General features: G+C 37.5%; 1 protein-coding gene, 1 long non-coding RNA gene and 1 other non-coding gene across 12 annotated transcripts in view; all 3 read right to left on the bottom strand.

The window, feature by feature from the left end:
* The window catches only part of UTRN (utrophin), a 448,326-nt gene that overhangs the window by 174,072 nt on the left and 249,629 nt on the right, over nucleotides 1-24,625 (bottom strand). The gene's annotated exons all lie outside the window — the stretch shown is intronic.
* On the bottom strand, nucleotides 13,193-13,266 carry TRNAV-AAC (transfer RNA valine (anticodon AAC)). Its single transcript has one exon. It is a non-coding gene; the product is annotated as a tRNA-Val (tRNA).
* LOC140697892 (uncharacterized) lies at nucleotides 19,706-21,528 on the bottom strand. Its single transcript, XR_012075272.1, has 2 exons — nucleotides 21,399-21,528; nucleotides 19,706-19,944 (listed from the first exon to the last, which is right to left on the bottom strand). It is a non-coding gene; the product is annotated as an uncharacterized lncRNA (long non-coding RNA).

The following is a 24,625-nucleotide window of genomic DNA, read 5'->3' as shown; positions in this document are numbered from 1 at the left end:
TAATTCAAAAAATTCTGTCATACATATATTATCATTTTTAAGATACTTAAAATTCATCCAATCAAATTATAAGCAAGCATCCCTGCATGGTGCCACAATCCATCACTTTCTTATAAAAAAGTAACAAAATAATTGTCTAAGAGTTTACCAGCTAAAGAAATTGAGAACTAGGCTTAAATATTTTAATAATTCGGATAGAAAAGAGGGCCTAGCTATTAATAATAGTGAGAGGACTATCAAATCAGAAAACATGATTGTACTAAGAGGAAAATATAAAAAGATTCTCAGTGGCAACCACAAACTGGAGGTTTTACGTTGTTGATAAAACATTTCACACTAGCTGATAATGGTCCCAAATAGACACAAAAATTTAAAAACATATAAACTAGCCTAGCAATTCTACTCTTAGGGGGAATACTCAAGATAAATTAAAACATATGTCCACACTAAAACTTGTGCAGGAAGCTTCATAGCAGCATTTTTCCTACTAGCCAAAAAAGGGAGGGAATAATGCAAACATCCAGCTGATGAATTAATAAATAAAATGTGGTATATCCATACAATGGAATATTACTCAGCAATTAAAAGAAAAGAAATACTTGGTGGGGAAGGTGTAGCTCAAGTGGTAGAGCGCATGCTTATTAGCATGCACAAGGTTCTGGGTTCAATCTCCTAAAAATAAATATACACACGAATAAACCTATTTACCTCCCCTCTCAAAAAAAATACAAAATAAAAATTATATTAAAAAAAGGAAATATTGATACAAGCTACACCATGGATAATTTTTGAAAACATGATCTTAGTGAAAAAAAAAAGCCAGTCTCAAAGGACCGCAAACTATATGATTCCATTCATATGAAATACGCAGAATGGCAGATCTATTGAAATGGAAAGTATATTTGAGGCTGCAGGGGCTGGTGGAATGTGGGAATTAGGAAATACGGGCAAATGGGTATGGGATTTCCTTTGAGGGTGATAAAAATGTTCTAAACTAGACTGTGGCGAAGGATGTGCAACTCTGTGAATATACTAAAGACCACTGAATTGCACAATTTCAGAAGCGAAGTTACATGGTATGTGGATTATATCTCAATAAAGTGGTTAAAAAAACATATTAACAAATGAGCCCCTCCCCCACTGTCTGCACTGATCTCAACCTTAGAAACCCTATTCCTGAGCCAAGGAAGAATCTAAACCATCCCAGTTACGAATCTGTGGAGAATTACTGTAAAGTCGTCTGGTGCTGACCCCCATGGCAATGCTAACCGCGGGCGACCGACAGACTCCCACAGGGGACAGTCGGAAACTGACAGGTGCTTGTTATCAGGCTCCCAAGTGGTAACAAGATGTCTATGCCCAAATTCCTCAATGCAAGATTCTTTCTGGCACTTGAGCTGTCAGGGTTTTTCTAAACCCTAGTTCTTGTGACCTATTTACCCTACTGAGGGGCTCTAAAATCCAGAGTTCATGACCACTGGGAAGTCTGCACATCCACCAATCTCAGGACTGGATTTAGCCTCCTTGTGCTCCACGCACTAGCTCGGACCTGGGATACCACAGCAAGAGCCTATGGTTGGCCTGAATGTGGCTGCACAATAGGAATTCCCATGGGCAGTCTGATCGGAGAGCCAGCTTGAACCTCCGCTCAGCTGTGTAGCTGGACGTCTATGGATAAAGGAACACCCATCACTACTCATCGAACCCCAGAAAATTCCACCTCCTAAGCAGATACTATACAGACAAGAAGTGAGATTTACAAGACAGTCAAGTATTGATGAAACATTTCCTGACAAAGAGCAAAATAAGATTTTTTTGGCATTTATTTTCAGTTTCCTGGGATTGAATAAAATCATTTGGAAAGAATGTATCACACTGAAGGGAAGAAAAAGAATGAAAATTATCCTAACAGATCACTAAAAATATCCAGTCAATTCTTCAAATAACACTCAGCAGAGTGTTCGTGCAGCACAGCACATTACATGGTATGGCTTTTCCTTTTGATGGTCATTCTGCTGACTATCTGAAAGAAACTGTGTGTTCACTGAGATAATTAATGTCCTCATTATGTTAATTCAATACCACACCTGAGGAAAAAAATATTTTTGTGGCCAAAATGGAGAAGCAGCAGGTTATACTTCAAGTTTCATTCTTTAAGAAATACAATTCCTGGCTGAATGGGAGAAAGAATTATAAACACACACTCCCAATTCATTTTGTTAAATGCCTCACTGCAAATATGCAATGAAGTATTGGAAAAGTACTAAATTATGCCGTGTATTGGATGCTTAAAAGCATACTGTAAAAAGGTAAAACATCTAGAATATAAAATGATGTATACTCTTACACAGCATCTCAAACATTTGTGAAAATTAACCATTAGTATGGTCTTCATTATTATCACAGGATAAAAATAAACATGTAAGGCTAAATATTAGCAGCCAAGTTTCCATGGTGCAACACTGAAAACAATATTTTACAAAATTGCCTATCTCTGCTGTTGAGAAAAACCATATAAAGGTCTGAGGACATGGAAGCCATGCTTGCTATTACTTCATTCCTCGTATTTCTGGGAATTTCCCAGGAAAAAGTAGATAAGGTACAAAGCATACCTTAATCTGTCTATAAGTTTCTATCACAGCTGGCCCTCTGTGTCTGCAGGTTCTACATCCTCAATTCAACTAACCTCAAATCAAAAATACCACCAAAAAAACCTCCAGAAAGCTCCACAAAGCAAAATATAAATTAGCTGTGTGCCAGCCACTATTTACATAGCATTTGCATTGTATTAGGTATTATAAGTAATCTAGAGATGATTTAATGTACACGGGAGGATGTGCATAGGTCATAAGCAAATACTACGCTATTTTATGTGTCAGCATCCTTGAGTTTCGGTGTTTGCAGAAGGTCCTGGAACCCATCCCTGCACACACCTAGGGATAATTGTACTTCCTAGATCTTACATTTGGAGAGATGTCTATCTCTTACTGAGACTGTAACTATATCCATAAAAGTTCCTCAACCCAATTTTCTTTTCAGTTTCAGTATATTTAGGAAAGATTTCTTTAACCATTGCATACAGCTGTCATGCAGAATACAGACAATATGAATAACCAAAAAACCAAATTAAAAAAAAAGGTGATTCATTTTTGTATCCTTCAGAGCAGCTGAGACTTCAGTTGTTTCCTAATAGGACTGAGTTGAGAAGAAATTGAGTTTTCTCATTTACAACATTCTCAAGATACTCTGAAGGCTAGATGATCCTCATGGAATACAGAAAGCTTACAGAGATGTGGGTTCTAATAAATTTCTTTACACTCTGATGTACCCTGGGGCCTCTTCAGTTCCCTCAGAAGCCAAGGCGTCTGAAAGACTTTTTCCTTAACATCTGAATGTCAGTCCTCCAGGATTACTCAGAAAACTTCAGGATTACTTCACCATGGAAAATTCAGCTTTTGTTCCTTCTAAATTCTTTTCCTTCCTTCTTCTTTCTTTTCAAAGCATTAGTATGCCAGAGTGAAGTAGAAGACATTATTGCCTTCCCAACGTCAACTGGAATATAATTTTAAACAAAAGGCTTTTTTTATAAAAGAGGAAAGGAAAAAAGATGGAGCTCAAAGCCCTCGCAAAGAAGAAGTAGGAGAAGCCAAATGGAGGAGAACCGATCCACAAGAGACAAAACGAAAGAAAATGCACTTCCTTGAAATCATGACAAGCACTGCTCTCAACGTCTTTGATTACCTTCTAAATTACCATGATTTTCCAATACATATGCCAAGCTCTCTGTTCTGCTTGCTCCTCCTTTCCATGAAAACACCTTTTTTTCCTTAATTATTTGTTCCCACAAAGTACCCAGTCGTTTCTGAAATTTAAAGAATGACGAATCATGAACCATGAATATTTCACAAGTTCTGTAAAGTGAAATTTCTTTACAAGCTTCCTCTCTTTGCTTCAACATTTGGAATATGAGTTGTGTGGGTAAAATGTCCAAGGACCAGCATAGCTGCGGTTTGCCAGGTGAAATGAGTGAATTCCAGACAGGATGTTACTCAGGAACAGTCCGGGGACATCTTTCAGAGTTATAAACGCACATACACACTTTTGTTTTCACTTCTAGTAAAGCAATCTCAAAAAACATGCCCTCTGGTCTCATCCTAGGAGGGTGTCAGTCATCAGGTTCAGCCACAGAAGAGGGCTGAGGATATCTGGTGTAGCTCATCTGACAGTCTCTGCTACATTTTAATCAGCGTCAGGAGACATCACTGCTAATATAACTACGTGGATGAAGGGGCAAGAGAACCAAAATTGAAGTAGTTAAAGTGTCTTCTCTTCTTCTCTTTTCTCACTCAGATCAAAAGACACCTGATCGGTTTTCTTAGGATGCTTGTTGTAAAAGATGGGGAGGTGAGTGAGGGTCCAGGAAGGGTGACGACTGGAGCAGAGGACAGAGAGTCAGGTAGATAAATACTGTATCCGAGCCATATTCTCAAGACACCAGAGGAAACGGTATTAATGGTGTGCAGAATGACTTAGATATATGCATGACAAATAAACAGTTCAGTACTATTCAATAAACATTTATTAATAACCTGTTATGTATAAGCACCCTGAAGATCATAAAAACGAACAAGACCAAGTTCTTTATGAATGTTACTCCTTCCCGTAATATATAAATGTAGTAATCCCCAGATGCCATTTTTGAATGCTCTAAAAATTTTTAAATTGTCTTCCATTTCCCCAAATCTCCATTCTACATTAGCAGGTGTGCAATACACCCAAAATAACACCGATAACATTAAATTCTGAAGTGCTCTTATAGGTGGAATTACCTTTCAAATATCTAAACCATGTCAAGCCTAAAGGAGTAGCCGTCTCGGCTCAGACGAGGAGCACCGTGATTACATGGAGACGTCTGCAGTGTAGTTTAAAAATATGATGGAGAAATAGAGCGGGGGAACATCTGCTCACTTCCAAACAGCTGCTGTGATGTACAAGTCCATTGTTACCACAACTACCAGTTTTCCAAGAGAAACTGTTTTGAACTAATAGAAATGAGGCATCTCAAAATACAGCCCCACGGTTGTGTCTTGAAGGTGGAGTAGAATTGCAGAAAGAGAGCAGATGACATGTTTGAGGTGGGCCATTCTTTGAGGGACTTACATGGTCCTTAACCTAGTAGGAGGCTTAGAGTTACAAGAGAGAGTTCACTTTGTGAACAGAAAATCTGAAGGTGTTTCTGAAAGCCATGCTAAGAATAATGGACTGTTTCTTACTGACGCATAAGCAAGAGTTTTTCAGATTTATTCAAATAACTTTTGTAATATCATGGAAAACAAATGGAAAAGGTGAGAGGTTATAGGGAGACTGGTTTAAGCATGAAAATCAGGGTTCTCATGAATTCTCTAAATAAACACCCATCACTTAACATATATATATTTTGTTGTTGAAGTATAGTTGATTTACAATATTGTGTTAGTTTCAGGTGTACAGCATAGTGATCCGTTTTTGCTTTTTTGGCAGGTTATATCCCGTTATAAGTCATTACAAGATACTGAGTATAGTTCCCTGTGCTATACAGTAAATCCCTGTTGCTTATCTACACTTACTTGAATCAATAACCTTCAAAATCCACACTTGCTTTCTTTAAAAGTTTGAGGCAATGAAAATAAATTATTTATTGGTCACTTTTAGGCCTTAATATCTGTGACACAGCTACAGAAATACTGTTTGAAAAGAAAATTATTTACTCAGCCCAATGTCAAAAGAAAGATTTTGGGCTGGGAACTGATTTTTTTCCCCATGTCAGTTCCAGAACTAGGATTTACAAATCTCCAATTTTGTTTATATTTTCAAAATAATTTAGCATCCTTCAATGTTTGCCAATCATTTTTGTCATACATGCATGCATAAAAGGAAGATGAAGTATATTCAACTGCTGCAGAGAAATCATTTACTGATTCTGATAAGTAATAGATGGATAAAGCGTGCTAGGGAAAATATTCAGACCAAATCAACTCATAAGCATTTTTATTACATTTCCTCATAAATTTGTAGCTTTTCACTGAACAAAGCATACCAATTTTTTTTTTTACTTGAATCCTCAAGCTTTTCAAACCACCTCCTTTGAAAAATCTAAGTGAATTCTAATGGTAGTGATTTTATGTCAGGTATTATTTACAAACCAAAAATAGACAAAATGCTTTCCTAGCAAAGTGCAAGTTTTTAATTCTGAAAACTAACAGAGTCGATAAGTCACAGGTATCAAATATACACAGGAGCTAAATATACAAATAAACACCTTACCAACAGATGATCCTATCAAATTTCTCCAAAGAAAGCATACACCATAAAAATACAACTCAGAATTGTGTGAGTATGTAGCTTTTCATATGCCAGGTAGCCTATACGGGTATCTGAAATATCTGATGAAGGTAGAAGAGAATTTTCTGTAAGAAATCTGTCCAGTATTAATTCATCGACCTAGTATCACGGAAGTTTACTTTGTCTGCTCTGAATTTGAAACTCAGTTTGCTTGTGTGCTCAGGCTCAGTTACATCCATTAGTTTCTTTTTAGTAGCATGTCACCAATTCTTCCACGCATACAGTCAAACTGGGTACAAATCCTAACGCTTTCTTTAGGCCTTCATCATCAGTCCAGTACTTCAGCCTTCCTAGACGCTGAGCCCCTTAATTTCTGTTTTCACCAGTGCTCTGGTAACTGAAACGGAACTTCAGAAGCATTATTTCCCTCTTGTATCTTTCGTTTTGTCCTCACTACTGGCTTTTTCCTCTCTGAGTGGAAACACAGCTGCCTTACCTTCCTAAAAAGAAATCTCTCAGCCCTGTTACTCCCTCAGTCTATTCATGGCTTTTTGGTTTACGTTCACTGCCAAAAAAATATCGGAATGCACTGCCTCATCAAGCACTGACTTTCAATCTAAGTTCCTAGGGCTATCTATGCAAATGCTCTCCTGAAGATCTGACTTTCTACATCAGCTTAGTACAGTATTGTCAGCAGCCTGCTGGACATTTCCAGCTGAAAAGCTGACATATATGTCAAAATCTCAATGAGTTTAAAACCTACCTCCTTATCCTTTCCCACTGCCCCCTCTGCCCAGCCCCAGCCAACCTTGGCCTCACTTCAGTCTTTCTGGTAATGGTCCTCCCAACCATGCCTTCTGGTCCTCCACGCTGAAGTCTCGGGAAGCACCTCCAACCCTGCTCTTGCCCTGTCTCATACACCCCTGATAACCAGATATTTTCAACCAATTCTAACCGCCCAAATCAACTATTTCTTGTTGATTTTCCTCGATATTTCTAATTTTTGGCTGTTTATTGACTCTTGCTTAAAGTATTGATCATGTCACCATGCCTGGTTCTCCCACTTCCTTTCACCGGTTACCCTTCTGTGTCATACACTGTGGCCAGATTAATCTTTCTAAAGCATAGTGATGCACTCCCCTGCTCAAAAACATTTAATAACATCCTCGAATTTAGAAAGCAGCAAGTTCAAAATTTTTGACAGGAAGTCCAAATTCTCTATAATCTGACCTAATTCTACCTTTCTCCTTTTAATAGGTACTGCTTGGTGACACTGGCTTAATTCCCTTCCTAAACTACTTCTGAAACTCTCCCTTTGGCCCACAATGCCCTTTCCTCCATTCTCACCTTGAGACACACTCACCAGTTTGCCAGTTTTCCCAACTAGAAGTAATGTCTCCCAGGTCTGAATTACTACAAAGCTTTGTGCCTCTCTTTCAATAATAGCTTCATTCTACTTGTTTTCTTTTATTGCTATAGTAATGTAGTTTTATCTGCCTTCCAAAGTTCGCGTTTTTTTAAAGGCATCATATATCTTTCATCTTTATATCTTTCTTTCCCCCAACAATGCACGATAATTTCCCCAAGATGTGTGCTATAACCTATTGTTGAATGAAGGAAACAAATTCCATAAATATTCATTTAAAAAAGAAAAAAAAAGTCTTGAAATCTGTAAAACACTGGCAAAGCAAAGAATGAATTGGGATTACTGAAATACATTTCCTGTTTCCACAGCTCGCAGGGCGCTAGGACCTTTTACACCAAGAATTTCAAACAGCTGACATGGTAATCTATCCCAAAGGGGGCTATCCTTTTTCTTCACTAAATTCTGTGTGTTGTAATGAAATTAAAAGAAACCTTCCCCAGTGTTCTAAATGGGATCTATTTCCATCTATGAGTGAAATATAAATACAACACTTCGCAAAGAATTTCAAAGGTACATTTTATATTTAAGTTCCTTAAATGATTGAAATAATGACTTCGTAGGCTCAAGCTTTACTGATGTTACTACTGTTTCTATTCAGATTGATAAAATGTAGTGCCAAATCAATTCTTTCAACCTTTCTCATCTTATGGATGAAGAAACTGAAAGTCAAAGAACTTAATGACTTAACTCATGCAGCTAGCAAAGTCAAAACCCATACTGTGTTCAGTCCTCAAATCGACAGAGCCACTCCTTTGGGTGATAAAATACAGCTAGTAAGAAAATAAGTTTATATGAGAGATTCTTTTGTAATTTTCTGGAAGAAACCTGGCTGATTAGGAACACTGCCATGGCAATTCTTTTCAATGCCTCTCACACAGTCAGCCCTCCATATCCACAGGTTCTGCATCTGCTGATTCAACCAACCAGGGATCCAAAAATATTTGGAAAAAAAATTCCAGAAAGTTCCTAAAAGCAAAATTTGAATTTGCCACATACCCAGCAATTATTTACATAGCATTCATATTGTATCTACAATGATTTACAGTGTATTAGGTATTATAATTAATCTAGAGATGATTTAAAATACAACAGGAGGATGTCCATAGGTTAAAGCAAATACTGTAAGTCATTTTATATAAGGGACTTGAGCATTTTTGGAGTTTGTATCCCCAGGTGGGGTGGGGGGCTGGAACCAGTCCCCCATGGGTACCAAGGGATGACTTTTACTTGGTGCTCCATACCTTACCAGCACTACTGTTATACTAGTATCTACAAAGTTGCTAATAAGCTCACTCTTATATTAAGTAGTTTTCTCTAATTTTTACACAACTGTGATTCAGAATGAAATAGATACCACCTGCAACAATCACTGTCCTGACATAAGAGCAGAAGTCACTTTCCAAAGCAGATGGGAGTTTCTACAATCCTTTCCTGTTTTCTAGAGTGAAGCTTCCTCTTTGTGAGGAAACATACATAGAAGATCCATTTCCAAATAAAATCCTATAAATGTTCACGCTTTATTTCCCTTGGATTAGATGACACAGCATTACAGTACAGATAGTTCCTAATATACCTGTTAGAGATATCAGAACACAACATACACTATTAATCCATTTAAGAACAATAAGCCAGTATCTATTTCTTGTCAACTGGTCCACAAATTTGTATATGGCTATTATTCTTAAATTTGGTGTCACAATGGTACTATTTTTTCTCAGTTATAGAACACCACCCGTTGTAAGATAAAACACTGAGGGGAGGTGAATCTTGTATGTCAGTAGTTTATAAACAGAAAACATTCAACTCATTATTAATTAAACTTTCATGAAAAATGTGATTAAAATACTTGATAAATAAAATGAACATCTATTTATACCAAGATTAAGTAAATCTCTGAACGGATGAGCAAAAATAAATAGGAGATTTAAATAAACTAACTATACCTCCCCCAAAAGGAGCAGGGGTGGAGGAGGAAGAGGAGAAAGGGGGAGAAGAGAAGAAGATGGAAAAGGAGAAAAGGAGGAAGAAAGAAAATAAACATTTCTTTTCTGTAACCACCCAGATCAGCTTACCAGTTCCCTTGAGCTTTCCTAGGAAATGAAGCAGATATTTCAGTCTCAAAATGACTCACGTGCGAAGAGAATTTTACCTGTGAACGCCAGGTGAATCCTGTACCCTTCCTCATCAGGTGTCCCTGACATCCACCTGCTTCATATACACAGACTGCACTTGCTGTTATTGAGATTGTAAGATTCTGCATTTGCCAGCAAGGAGGGAATACACAAATGTAAGAAGGTAATCTCATTATAAAAAGTGCCGTGTTAAAGATATTAACTTTGCAAGTGCCACAGGAGTCCCAGGGAGAGGTAAACTAGTCCTGCCTGAAGGCATTCAGAGTTCCCGGAGAAGGTGGCATCTGCGATGAGCCCAGAAGGATCAGTAAGTGTTTTCCAGAAGGCAGGTGTTCCAGGCAAAAGGAGAGGCACAAAGTCAGGAAGGTGCACGGTTTCTTTGAAGACCCATGAAGAGTTTGATGGTCTGTTCACATGAGTGATAAAATATTTCTTTCCAAAATGGAATTCAAATGGCTATTCCCACTTCTACTACTAATAATTTATTAAATAAGTATACTACAATTAAATAAGCATTTTCTAGGTACATTATCTATATTATAAGTACTTTATCTATAAAAGCTCATTTAATCCTCACAACAACCCAAAGAGGTAAGCACCACTATTACTACCTCATTTTACAGATGAAGAGACTGAGGCCCAGAGAGGTTGGCTAATTTGCCCAAAGTCCAGGATGCCCTTAGAGCCATACTCTAAGCTATGTACTGAAAAGCCGGCACAAATTATAGTGCACCAGCGCTGCCCTTACTATACAAGGGTCTCCACATGCATGCCCGCCCCCCATTACTCTGGACAGAGACAAGGGGGAATCCCAGACCTCAAACTCACTTCCTGACTCCAGTCACAATTTTTTTTCTTGAAGGGGGGAAGGGAATTAGGTTTACTTATTTATTTTTTGGTTTGGAGGAGGTACTGAGGATTGAACCCAGGACCTCGGCATGTTAAGCATGGGCTCTACCACTTGAGCTGTACCCTCCCCCGCATGCCAGTTAGAATTCTTTTCTACTCCTCTCCTCTCCCTTCTTCCTCCATTGTTTCAGACCTCAAAACTGCCATTTCACTCTGTGTGAATCCCTTACCCTCTCCTCATTCTCATGGTAATGTCACCAACAGGGCAGAAGGATTAAAAGAAAAGACTGCAGCATCTGTGTGAGATAGGTAAATCCCCAGAGCTGTGTGTCCCCACCTCACCAAGCCTCTTACCGGAGAAGGCAGATTTTCATGAAACACAGAACCAGAGATGCACAATGGGTGGATAAAAGCAGCTTAAAAAAGGTTCTGTTTTGGATGCTATCTCTCATTCATTACAACTCAGCACATCGACAGCAGAAACTGACTATCTCCCAAATACTACATTTTAAAGTGCCATGGTTCTTCTCCTTTACAAACTATGCTTTTTCAAGTTGCTTTTTAAAATAAGAAATGGCTGTATGTCTACCAGCTAAGCAGATGGTGCCTTTATTACAACAAGAACAGAAGCTAAAAGGGCAATAGCACACACACCCAGATTAATTTTCCTACTATAAGAGTTAAAGGAACTGAAATTGGAGCAAACACACATTAGCCAGTAACATTCGAATGGAGAGTTTAGCAGCACAGGTGGGTACTTAAAAATGATTTAAATGAACTGGCACGTAGTGGTGACATTTTCCATTCTGCAATCACGGCCATCACAATGTGTTATGCTCTCATTAAAATCACAAGCTAACCCCAAATAAGCCAGGCTCAGTATACACAGAAGGCAACAAAAGTAAACTAATGATAACAAGATATTATACTCCTTTTGCATCCTCGGGAAAAAGGAGAAAGACAGACAGACACATTCATATAGGCATACAGGACACCAGGCTCAGAACTCTGGCCCAAGGGAAGTCTACACTTGAACAATGTATGTAGTGAGCTATTCCAGGTTTAAAGACTTTTTGGAGACACCAAATGTCCTTTCTGGGTGGTCTAGCATTTAATCACCCACATGGTTTTAAACTGCTTCCTGATTTCTAACTCAATTGTAATACAAACATTAATTCACAAAATCACACTCTCAGAACTGGGAGAGATTTAAGAGGTCACGTAGATTCTCTTCTATCTCGTGGAGTGAGCGAGCCTAACTGTCTTCTCCAGATTATGTGCTACAAGTCGTAGAGGTAGGACACTTTATGTTTTTGCTAGATTGGCAAGCTCAACCAAATTCCAGGGCAACTTCACATACATTAAAGGAACTGTCCAGAAAATAAATCTTGTAGAACAAGAAATGTATTCATCACTGTGTTCTTCTTGAGAAATTTCACAAGGCACATTAACACCTTTTTCCATGCAGACACCAAAACGTTCTTTAAGGGTAGACTGGACTTCTTCCATATCCTGGTTTAAGAGATTGTAAAGCAGTATTCTGCCTCATTAAGTAGTTATTCCACTTCATCCCATAATGGGTTGCATTTCTACACTGGCCAAATTGATAGGCAGAGTTCTCAAATGATAATGGCATCACTGAAAGTAGAAAGCACTGCCTAAGTGCCAACATTCCTAATGGCTTAAAAAGCAGCTGGACTTGACTAATGAATACAAAATTGTGGTCATACTTCTACTTATTGATTGAGAAAATTTATATTGAAGCCGACCAGTCTATTGGCACAATGATAAAACGTGTACATTGACCAAGTTGGTATGAATTTGCTGTGCTCCTCATTCAGTCACACAGACAGCAAATTCGTAATATGCTACTAAGACTTTGAGAGAGTCATTTATGACTTTAAACTTACTCTGATTACAAAGCCATTAAATCTAATATAATGGGTTATTTGCTAAGTGTCAAAATGAAAAGGTGTAGTTTTGAAAGACTAAATAGTTTAATTTCATCAAGAATCACACATGGTCAATTTAATTCTCACCTTGAAAAAGGTTCTTCTTGAAAAAACATAATATCTGATGAAACATGAAGCTTATTAAATATTACATCTAAAAACGCCATATTAAATCTTTGAGTATAAATAAAGTACATTTGGTGCATCCTGACTTTGGGGCTGTTATTACTGTGTCTGGTGATACAGTATCACGCGTGGCTCTTTAAAAGCACGTAAACGTAAAGTATTTTAATCTCCAAAAGTTCATTATGACCCACAAAAAACTGAACCAAGGTTTTCATAGTGCTAGGCACATAGTAAGCACAAAAGAAAATATCTGTCAAATGAATGAAAAGCTGGACAGATAAATAAAATTGAAATGGCGTTCTTTCTTTTAATTTCATGGTTAATTATTTTTGTATATTTAAAAAAAATTTGGGGGGGTAGGTAATTAGGTTTATTTATTTATTTGATGGAGGTACTGGGGATTGAACCCAGGACCTCATGCATGTTAAGCATGCACTCTACCAATTGAGCTATAACCTCTCCTTCATAGTTAACTACTGAATACTAAAATTATTTGAAGAAAATGGATTTTGAAACTCAACTCAGTTTTTTTAGTCTGTAACTAAAATGCAGTTACTGCACAGGGAACTACATTCAGTAGCTTGTAGTGGCATACAATGAAAAATAATATGAAAAGAATATATATATATATATGCATAAATGAATCACGAAGCTGTACACCAAAAATTAACACAACATTGTAAATGGACTATACTTCAATAAAAATAAAAATAAATAAAATACGGTTTTTAATTTCCTGCATTTTCTACTTACCTAATTGATACACAGAAGTATAAATTCAAATTGAAGATTGGTTTGTAGCGGAGTACTCATACAAATTGAAGAAATATTTATTAAGGAATATCGTACACAAGAAGACACTGTGCCCAGCAGTATTAACAATGAAATAATTAGTAAAATTTAAAAATTTGAAAAAAATAGTCAGCCAAATAGATTTCCAAATTCTGAAGTAGTATGACATTACAGAGGAGGCGGAGAACCTCAGATGTATGTCCCAGTGCTTTTCTTTTCCAAAGTGTGACAGTGACATTAAAAATGATTATCCTAATTATAACTTTCAAATAGTGACAGATGACTTCTCTGAATGGTTGCTACACCTTTTCATTTAGTTTGCAAAAAAAAAAAATCCATCTTCTGAATTACAATTTAAGTGCATTAACACTCATATATATTCTCTTCTTACAACACCAAGGTGCAATTTAATCAAAGCAAGCTTTTAGAGAACCAACACGATACAGTCAAGTAAGGGATCTCCCAATGGACTGCTAAACCTGGGGATAGATTTTGATGATCTGGAGGAATGGCCAGACTGCATATTTCTGGTAATCCTCCCTAAATTCTCAGGCAAGCTCTGAGTGGGTGGCATTAAATTTGAGATAATGCTCCCTGCAAGAATACTCTTCAGTAGAACAGTAACTCTATCTGTGTAGCTTCTAAAATGCAAAGTGCACTGTGCTTCAACAACCTGGCCGTGTAGAGCAGGGCTGACGGACATTTATAAGGAGCCAAATAAAAAGGACATATTTCTAAAGAGAGTCCAACTCAACTTTGGAGATGACCTGAAGAAGCACAGGGGCTAATAAGTTCACTCTAATGCAAACCCAAGGGCAATCAAATTCTTGCAGTTCATCCACAAAGCATGGTCACAGTGACTTTAAACTGGAAGATAACCCAACCCTCATGGCCTTGGCTTTCACAAACAGCTTCAGCAGGTCTAGTTTAAGACATGTGTCTTCCTGATGCTGTTAGGAGGAATTAGTTGCCAAATACAAACCTGGGTACCAAATTGGTACAATATTCTTTTTTCAGATTTCCAATCATACTAGTTTAAATACAAGGAATATCAAGTGAAATTACAATGACGGTTTCAGAATAATGAATTGATGGCAAGGATTGGGAAGCTGGGCCAATGGGTGATTTAAAATATTCTTAGTTTCTCTTATTAAACATATTATCTGCATCTTAGAGAATGCTTCTCTTTCTATTCGTCAGAGTTAAGGATGTAGTGGATCTAATTCATCCAAACCTTGTATTAAATCATTAACAACTTAAAACTTGTGGCCAGATGGAAGACTGAACACATTCCTGTCGAATATCAACAAAAACTGCCCTCTGATTTCTTAAGAGATCATTCCTTCTGACCCTGAATGCAACCAACAGAACAACACCATTATGGCACTAGTTCTGCTTGAAAATCAATAATGCAGCGTAGGAATTGAATTCATGGTGCTTTATTCAATAGTGGATTTCAGTTCACAGATTCAAAGGCAAAGGAATAGTCAACAGAAGCCACAAACCATCTTCTCATACTCCTGACAGATTTCTTCACCAGGTGGTAGAGTGCCATGGCAGGTTGGCGGTGCCGAAGCCCACCTGCGTGGGAGTAGAACCTGGCACAAGCAACGCAGGCTCGCAATTCACCAGAGCAGAACTGGCGTAGATTTCAGAGAGCCCATCCAATGAGCCAGTGGGCATATGATGTGGGGAAACGAAAGAATTCTTTTCACACATTGGAAAAACATTCTGGGTCTTTTCAGAAAATGCTAAGTAACTGTAGTAGTATGGATGAAAATCAGAGTTTAAAGTCTATCAAAGATGCTCACTTTGTCAATTTTATATGTGAAATTCACCTCAAATTTTCAAATCTTAAAAATAAAAAGGCTATCAAAGGAAAATCTGTTAGAGAAAATGAGAATTCCAAAGCAACCATTGATCCATGACTGAATAATAAACAGATATAACTGGTTCACAATAATGATTAGCATCACAGTGCTGACTGCTACAAATCACTATGGTGTGTGGCTTAGTCCAAAGAGATTTGCTAACGGTTATTCCCTCTCATCTGCATGACTCATTTCTATTATTTGAAGATATCTAATAAGTTCTCTTCAAAACCCAGCCCCAAGCCCCGCTTTATTAAGTAGTTCTTAAGCCACAGTGCAAATTATAGTTAATTGTGAGAATTAACAATTCAGAATCAATAATTTCTTCAGTGGTTCAAGATCTCACCCCCATATGCTGTATACCCCACACTTGTCTAGTTTAGAGTAACTGAGTTAAACACAGGATAAAAAGTGTACCTCCTTAGGGCCCCATGCTACTACTAATGAGGAATTACCAAGTGGAGATCAGCGAAAACTGCTTCCGGATAAAGGGACAGTGGTGCAAAGGTCTTGTGGTAGGAATGAGTTTGATGTGTGCAGGAAAAGGGGTCAGTGTGGCTTAGGAGTAGTGGGCCAGGGGAACAGGAGTGATTTTTTTTTTTTAAATACTAAGGCCGGAAAGACAAATGGAAGCCTGATCATGAAGGACCTGGCAGGGTAGGTTGAAGGGTTTGAATTTTATTCTAAGTGTAATGGAAGCCTTTAGAGTGTTTCAAGCAGAGAACTGACATGACTTGATTTATGTTGCTAAAAGATCACTGAGGCTGCCGATCAGACTGCAGGGGAAAAATAATAGAAGCAAAAAGAACACTGAAATGGCTACCACATTTGTCCCTTAAAATGGTATGGCTTTGACTGATTACCACTGAAGATGGAGAGAAATGATCTGATTGAGAATACGCTTTGGAGACAGACCAATGTGCTTGCTGATGTGGACCGAACAGGGATGGCACATAAGACAGGTGAAAAATGAGCAATCAAGCATTACTTACAGGGTTTTATTTTGAACTAATTCAGAAACTAATCAGGGGGGTGGGGTTATAGTTCAGCTGGTAGAACATGTGCTAAGCATGCACTAGGTACTTGGTTCAATTCCCAGTACCTCCATTTGAAAAAGAAGGAGAAAAGAAAAGAAAAGAAAAGAAAAGAAAAGAAAAGAAAAGAAAAGAAAAGAAAAGAAAAGAAAAGAAAAGAGAAAAAGAAAGAAAGAAAGAAAGAAAGAAAGAAAGAAAGAAAGAAAGAAAGAAAGAAAGAAAGAAAGGAAGGAAGGAAGGAAGGAAGAAAGAAAGGAAGGAAGGAGGGAAGGAGGGAAGGAAGGAAGGAAGGAAGGAAGGAAGGAAGGAAGGGAGGAAGGAAGGAAGGAAAGAAAGAAAAGAAAGAGAGAAACCCAAATGAGAAGCTAATCAGGATGAAGATGACAGGGTGGGAAAGGGTACCACATGAGCAGAGAAGCTCCTAGGCCAGATGTCTTCCCAAGAAGGAAGCAGTCAGATGGGCTTTCTAGAAGTAATATCTGATTCTGCAGGGGAAGGGATTAGATAAGATACTCCTAAAAAGAAAATTCTACATAGTCAGAAGGAATACTATTTATGAAGGCTCAGAAGTAAAAGATTAGGTCCATACATTTGAGAAACTGAATTGTGGCCAAATAGTAAAGGAAAGGACTTCTGGCAGTGATTTGTTGAAAAGGGTACAATTTGTTATGACATACATACTGATTCGTCACTGAAATTAGAGTTCTACCAGTTTGGGACATTGCTTCAATTAAAGTATTTCTGAACAATTATAAGTTTTTCACACACTTATGATCGATTCGTAACAATATTCTAAATAATTTACTATTTTTTTCTGATCTTAATTTCTCTATCAATATTTTAGACCTTGTAAATGAACACCAGGAAAGAGGTACCTCTTATTTCAACTAAGCTTTCATAAAGGAAATAAAGTGCTCTCATTTGGAACTCTTGGAATGTTTAGGTTTTCTTAAGAATTCATATATTGAAAGAAGCTATTTTTGTTTAATATCACAATTGCTTCTAAACTCTTATAATTATCATGTAAATAACATCACTGGTAAGGGAACAACTTAGGAAAGGTTATATTTCTAACCTTATGCAGACTCCATAGCTCAAAGAAGTAAAAGGAATTTCTCCCTCCTCACATTTCACATCACTGTGCAGAACATTCAACGACTTCACTTACAAGTTAATTGGCAGGATTCATTCTAACTAACCCACTGCGGGTAATGGGAGCACCACTAGTCACAGGAAGTTGACAGCCAGGCTCCTTGTATTCATTTATTTGTTCATTCATTCATTTATTTTGTTTGTAGAGTATGTAACTGACACATAAGGCATATGATTATATCTGAGAAAATAATGTTTGTATATAATTTGGATCTTTTCATTCATTTTTCTCCCTCATTTGCTCATCCTGGACTCTGCTGAATCTTTTCCCCGTGCTTTACTGTTTTTGTTTTAAGACAACATTTCAATTTATGTTCTTGTTTACCACCAAGAATCTCATTCAACACATTTGAAAACAGCACGTTTTGGAAGCAAGCAGAAAGCATTAAATACCAGAATTATACTACATACTCTATTCCATTAAAAAAATTAATGATGGACAAACCAAGCTGCTGACAGCACTTCTAGTGCTAAAAACTCATTGAAAATTCAGAAAAAAAGAAAAAGGCTCTGGTTCCTAATAAGAGAATCCATTCCTTCCTACAGTAAAGAGGCAGGGGAATGGGAGGAGAAATTAGTAACAGTCTGACAGATACTTTTAGTAACACTGGTCAGAATAAAGAAAATAGTGCTTCAAATATATATATATATATATATATATATATATACACACATATATTTAATGTGTATGTGTTTTTTCAATTTTTGCAAAATATGATTAAATCTTACCACAATTATTAAAAGTTCCTTTCTCAATTTCCTAGTTCTTATACTCCATCTAGGACCCCGAAGCTCGTAAGTAATCCATAAACTCAAGCTCACCATCATATCAACAAATACAACATTTAGATGAAAAAACACAGCTCATGAACTTAACTGTGGAAAATATACGTTATCCTCATTTGTTCATTAAAACTTTCAAAAACCTCATTAACAGTGGTGTTACTCTGTTATTTTTTTACTTAAATTTAGTGCTTTCCATAGAGAACGTTCAACCCATTTATTGTCCACCAGGGAAAGGGATATATATATATATAAAAAGCAGAAGGAAATTACTCTTGGTACTATTTTTGACTATGAAAGTGCCATTTCTGAACATTTAAGACTGCCCTTACAGCTTTAAAGGAGCTCTCGTGTCATTAATTTTTTGTAAAGCTCCAATGATACTTTGTTGAAAATTCTCTGCAAACCTACATCCTTTATTAAATAAAAGTTGGCTAATATCACTTCGTAATACATGGGATGTGGCTCTAGCCCACATGCAAGGCAAGGATAGCTCCTAAAGTAGATTTTGCTGTTTTTTTCAGACACAGCTGAAGGTAACCAGAAAGGACCGATGGTGAAGGTGTGCAGCTATGAAGGACGTGCCAGCCCGGGACTCATGACTGCAGCTCTCTCCCCCATCACAGCACTTGCTCTGCTAGAACGTGAGCACCAGGAGGACAGGCCCTTTTGGGGCGAATGTGCCCATCACTGTATCCCCAGCCCTAGAACACTGCCTGCCCATAGCAGGTACCCAGTCGATGCTCTGTGAATGAGTCTGGGAATGAATAAACAAACAGATGAAAAAAGAAATGCTTCTGCCTCCCCGCTGTGGATCACCCCAGAGATACCTTAATAGATTAGGGCTGTTTACTTGTATTAACTTTTCAAAATGATTTTTATTTCATTTTCCTGCAAATAATCCAGCCTAATTGCTCAGCTGTGTGGTTATGAAACACGAAGGCCTTGAAGATCATCTCTAAGGTCACTCCTGTAATAAATCATCCTCAAATTCTTCTCTCCCTCAAAAGAAAAAAAAAAGTGTGTGTATGTCTATCTGTCTATCTGTCTTCCCTAGAGGGTAAGGAAATCCAAATTTTGACCTCTAGAAACATGATAATGTTCCTCTCCTTGGATGCGGCGAGAGAAGAGAAAAGGATGAGACTCCACAAAAAGGCACCACTGTCTTCATTCTCCCTCCATAAGGCCAAAACAGAAGAACTGAGTATTTCTTCAGAACTTCTGCATGTTCTGTGGACTCTCTTCAACTGAAATGAGTGACAGTCAATGAGTTTCCTCTGTCTTATAATTCTGTACTTCATTCTCTTAAAAGAGTGCAGAAATTTACTTAAATCCTCGCTGACTTGAATCTCACTGGTATTGAATCAGGTCTGGAATTCTCACAGCCCACTGCTGTCTCTGAGTGCAGCCTTCCACACGCAACGGAACTGCCCTTGTCAGCTTCATGCTCTTCAGATGGAAATATCTTGGATATTTGGGCTTACTACTTACAAAAGAAAAAGAGAGCTTGAAGCAAAAAAAAAAAAAATAATGAGTTCAATGATAAGATGGCTTAGATTCTGACAACAAAATAATATTTGGGAGTAAAAAATGATTAAACACCAGGACAGGCTACCAAACAGAGTTGCAGAATCACTCTCCCTGGACACTGTTTTTAAAAAGTGAAGTGAAATTTAACAAGTTACTGTCCTGTTTCTTTGTAAGACTTTGAATTTGTGGGTGTCTCCTCGAGCTAGACTCTATAATAACATTATTGAGCACCATGATGGATAACAATTAAACATCACAAACCCTTCTCTGTAGGCAAAATTTGGTTAGTTTCATTATTGTGGACTTTCAGTATTAAAAACTGGTACACAGTCATGACAAAAGAGATACCTCCCAGGAAAACTGCCCCCGCAAAGTAAAATTAATTAAATTTGTACCATAATAAAAAGAAAGTGAATTAATTCCCTTCCTTGGGTCTGGTAGAAGTGAGGATAGTTTAATTAAGGTTACTAATATGTCTATGAAAATAAATGTCTCTGAATAAAAGGGTGGCCATCATAGTAAAACAGCAGAAGAACAAAATCTGGTAACAAGTCCTTGACATTAGTATTAGTCAAGGTTCTCCAGAAAAAATAGAACCAATATTTATATATAGATAGAGAGAGAGAGAGAGAGAGGCATGATTGTAGAGGCTTGGCAAGTCCAAAATCTATAGGCTGTCAGGCTATAGACCCAGGGAAGAGCTGAAGTTCAAGTATGAAGACAAGTCTGCTGGCTGAATTCTTTCTTCCCTACTGGGACCTTCAACTGATTAGATGAGGCCCACCCACATTATGGAGGGTAATCTGTTTTACTAAAAGTCTACTGATTTAAATGTTTATCTCATCTAAGAAGACTTCCTCACAGAAACATCTGGAATAATGTTTAACCAAATATCTTGTCATAAAATTAACATAAAACAATACAACATAAAATTAATCATCATAATTTCTGAGCAGAGAGATAAGTAAACTGTAGGAAACACAAAAGGCCACTGCAGATGTGGTTTGTGTTACAAGGCGGTTGGGTGACCAACCATCCTGCTTTGTCAGGGACCGAGGGGGTATCTCAGGGCATGGGGACTTGAATGCTAAAACTGGGAAAGTGCAAAGCAAAACCAGTCAAGGTCACCCTACAGGGAAAGATATTTTATCAGTCCTTGTCCTCATTTAAATCTCACCAATAATTCTTCCAGTTTGTCTCTGACCTTCTAAATCACATTTATATAGGTTCATGGGCATACCAGCCCTTGGAAAAGACATCCTCCAATGTAAATGTGTTGTGGTTTCTACAGCAGTGTCTTGCAAATTTTGATATCGCATGTCTATCTCTAAGGGTACTGATAAAATCTAGGGGCCAGTCTTGCCATGAAAATATCATCAGAATCACAAACAGCCAGAAAGCCTGTGGTAAGTCAGACAACCAGCCTTTACCTAGAAGCCCTTCCTCCAGTCTTCAACAAACACAACTGGTGAAACTTCTGGATGACTGGAACAGAATTTCCTAAATTGATTTCCATGATAAAAACTGGATCGAGGATCAAAAGATGTCTGGAAAACACTGAGAGAAACAAAGTCACATATGTTTCTTCACTGCAGGACTTTTCACAGCTTTGAATATATAATGTGGATTGCGTGGCACCAAAGGAAGACATAATTTGCAGAATTTTTCAGACTACTTGGACCACAGAAATCACATTCACGGTAGACATTTTAGTATCTCCCAGAATGAGGTTTAATAGGTAGCCAGTTTGTTAAACACAGACCTAGCAAGATATACGTGGGAAGTATTTCAACTCATAAAAGTATTTCTAGAAACATAATTCTGGTTCTGCACTGATGTTCATAAGCAATTATGCAGATTCCAAGTGTTTTGGCTCTTAGTTTTATGATTCAAATGTTGATTCACTGATGAGTTGCACCTTTAAAGAGAATATAGATAACTTCTCTTTTTTCACTCTGACATATTCCCAAGGAGCAAACAAGTGTGCAGCACAGACTGTAAAGGAGACCAAGGGCCCCACGTAGTGCAGCAGGAGTCCCTCATTCCCGCCTCTTTAGAGGGAGTCCCCTGGGGCTTGGTGGGCAACGAGTCTGCGAGTCAGGACTGACAGGTTGCGAGTCAATGGAATACTTGTCAAATTAATCGAATTGACTTAATAAGCTCCACGAAACTTTTAAAGTTTATATTGACGCTTAATCCTCAAATAGGAATTGCAGGATGAAACATCAAGGCAAGAGAGTAAGATCTGGGGGAAAACTGTATGTTGCAGGTTGGGGGGGATTTCTAACTCAGAGGGGATCTAAGCCAAGTAGGATCAAACACACAAGGATCCAATGCAAGAGTGCTGGGTAACACGCGTCTATGGCAATTTGGATCAATGCTAGTTTGACCCAGTAGGTATACAAGCTTTAGCACCAGATCATCTTGGAGAGAAGGTCTGAAGACTATTTTCAGCACAATACAAGGCATTCATACAAACTCAAAAACACATACTTATTAAAATGAGAAAATAGAAAACTAGTAAAAATATTGAAAATGTCAGTACATCGCACGGCACTTAAACTGAGCATTAGCTAATTTTAAATGATTGCTTTCTCTTACAATGCTGCCAATATTGCCAGCAACAGATGTTGCTACTGAAAATGCTAATTATTGTGTGCCCTAGCCGCCATCCAGCTCTCTCTCTTGTCTGTCTCTTTTTTGGTTTGTATTAGCAACTACATCTGTGCACATATAAACTTCATATGATTTGAAGTTGTGTTTTGTGTAGGATGACGTCACCATACTAGCATAACAAAGAGATCACTTATTTTATTTCCCAGTTTTAAACACTGTTTTATAAATGGCACCAACTAAAAGTTCACCTATGATCTTGCACCACTGTCACCTGGCAGGTTGATGGGGTATAATCAGAATTTATTTCCATCAGGTTCCAATAAACAAATACCCTCAAAATAAAATATTAAAGACGTGAAAAAAAATTACAAAATATATTCCATGTTAACTGCAGAGTTCACTTCAGTGTGAACTTAAATATCATTAAAACAGATATACAACTTGAAAGTTATTCTTTTCAGCAACTTAAAAAGGCAAACATTTACAAAGAAAGAAAGGGAGATCCAAAATGAGAACAGAAAGCTATCTGAAATCCCCGAAATAATTTCTTCTGCTTAATTTCTAAACATCCTAGATACCAGAAAACTTAACCAGCATTTACACTAATGAAATCTGAAAATGAAGATTTCTTACTTCATACTGATACTAAGTTGAGTTGTTAGACATAAAAGATGGAAGGTGAAAAAAATGGTGCACACGTTAAAGTTAAATAATTGTGAGATTAGCTGCAAGAAACACAGGACTGTAGCCTTTTAAAGGAGAGGCGACACCATAAATAGAATATTGATTTATTTCTAAGTAATTTTCTACATGTGATTGACTGGTTCTCTCTTGCCAAACTGATGATAAGAGACAAGTTATTCAGTCATAATGAAAGAAGAGTAGGCACAGATCTGGAATTGGAACTTAACAATGAAATTTCAGGGGAGTTCAATGTTCTGCCTACCAAACTGACACTATCCTGATTCATTTCATCAAATACTTTTGAATATCTACTCTGTGACAATGTTGGATATCAAGGCTGTGATTTTCAGTGTACAGCAAATCTTTGACAGTTGTGCTATAGAATTCTGATGCATGAAAAGTCTATTTTTGTTACAAATTTTGTACCTTGCTATTTTGAATATAATGGTCAGAAATAAGTGATGAATTGAGTAGGTCCTACTCAATGGTGCAGTGGTACAAGGCAATACAACCAGGTCTAAGACCCAAAAGGTAATATTAAGCCAGTGCCAAAGAGAGATCTTGTGTTCACTGGGAGCTTGAAGAACTTTTTTATGGACAGGAGAATTTTACTCAGTAGCAATAGAGCTGTAGGGGAGCCAAGTATAGAACAGAGCTGAGCGGATCTTTCCATAAACATGACAAGAGACTAGGCTCAGATAAAATATATGCAGATTTTAGTGATTTTAATTTTCACCTTTTAAAGCCTTCAAACATACTACCAAACTGCAATATTTAGAATTCAGCAGTAATTACAAAATGTCCCATCCATCATACTAGGGAGACACATGATGGGAAAAGGACAAGTTCTCGTAACACAAAGAACTTATCTTTAGTAGAAGAATAATAAGTCATCCCTAATACTGAATGATTTCACTTATATGTGGAATCTAAAAACACTGAACGTACAGAAACAGAAAGTACAATGTACAGAAAGTACAATGGTGGCTGCCAGGGGCTGAGAAGTTGGGGAGATGGAGAGAGGTTGGTCAAAGGGCATAAGCTCTTGGTTATATGAGGAATAAGTTCCAGGGATCTGTGGGACAGCATGGTGACTAAAGTTAACAAATACCGTATTACATGTTGTATGCCAATTATATCCGAATATCAGCCTATAATTTTATCAAGTGTTCAAATAACATAATTTTTAATGATTTAAACTCTTCAAGTCAAGTCATTGATTTCTCAAGACAAGATCATTCATAATTAGGTGGGAGTTATGCCTACTTCCTGCTCATCTTTTTCTCTCATAATTCTGTTTGGTCTTTCTGACGACTATTAGGGGAGGTGCAACAAAACATTTTGGGGCAATTGCCTA

The sequence above is a fragment of the Vicugna pacos genome, chromosome 8, assembly GCF_048564905.1.
Source record: "Vicugna pacos chromosome 8, VicPac4, whole genome shotgun sequence".
Lineage (NCBI taxonomy): Eukaryota > Metazoa > Chordata > Mammalia > Artiodactyla > Camelidae > Vicugna > Vicugna pacos.
This window is presented reverse-complemented; position numbering and strand designations above follow the sequence as displayed.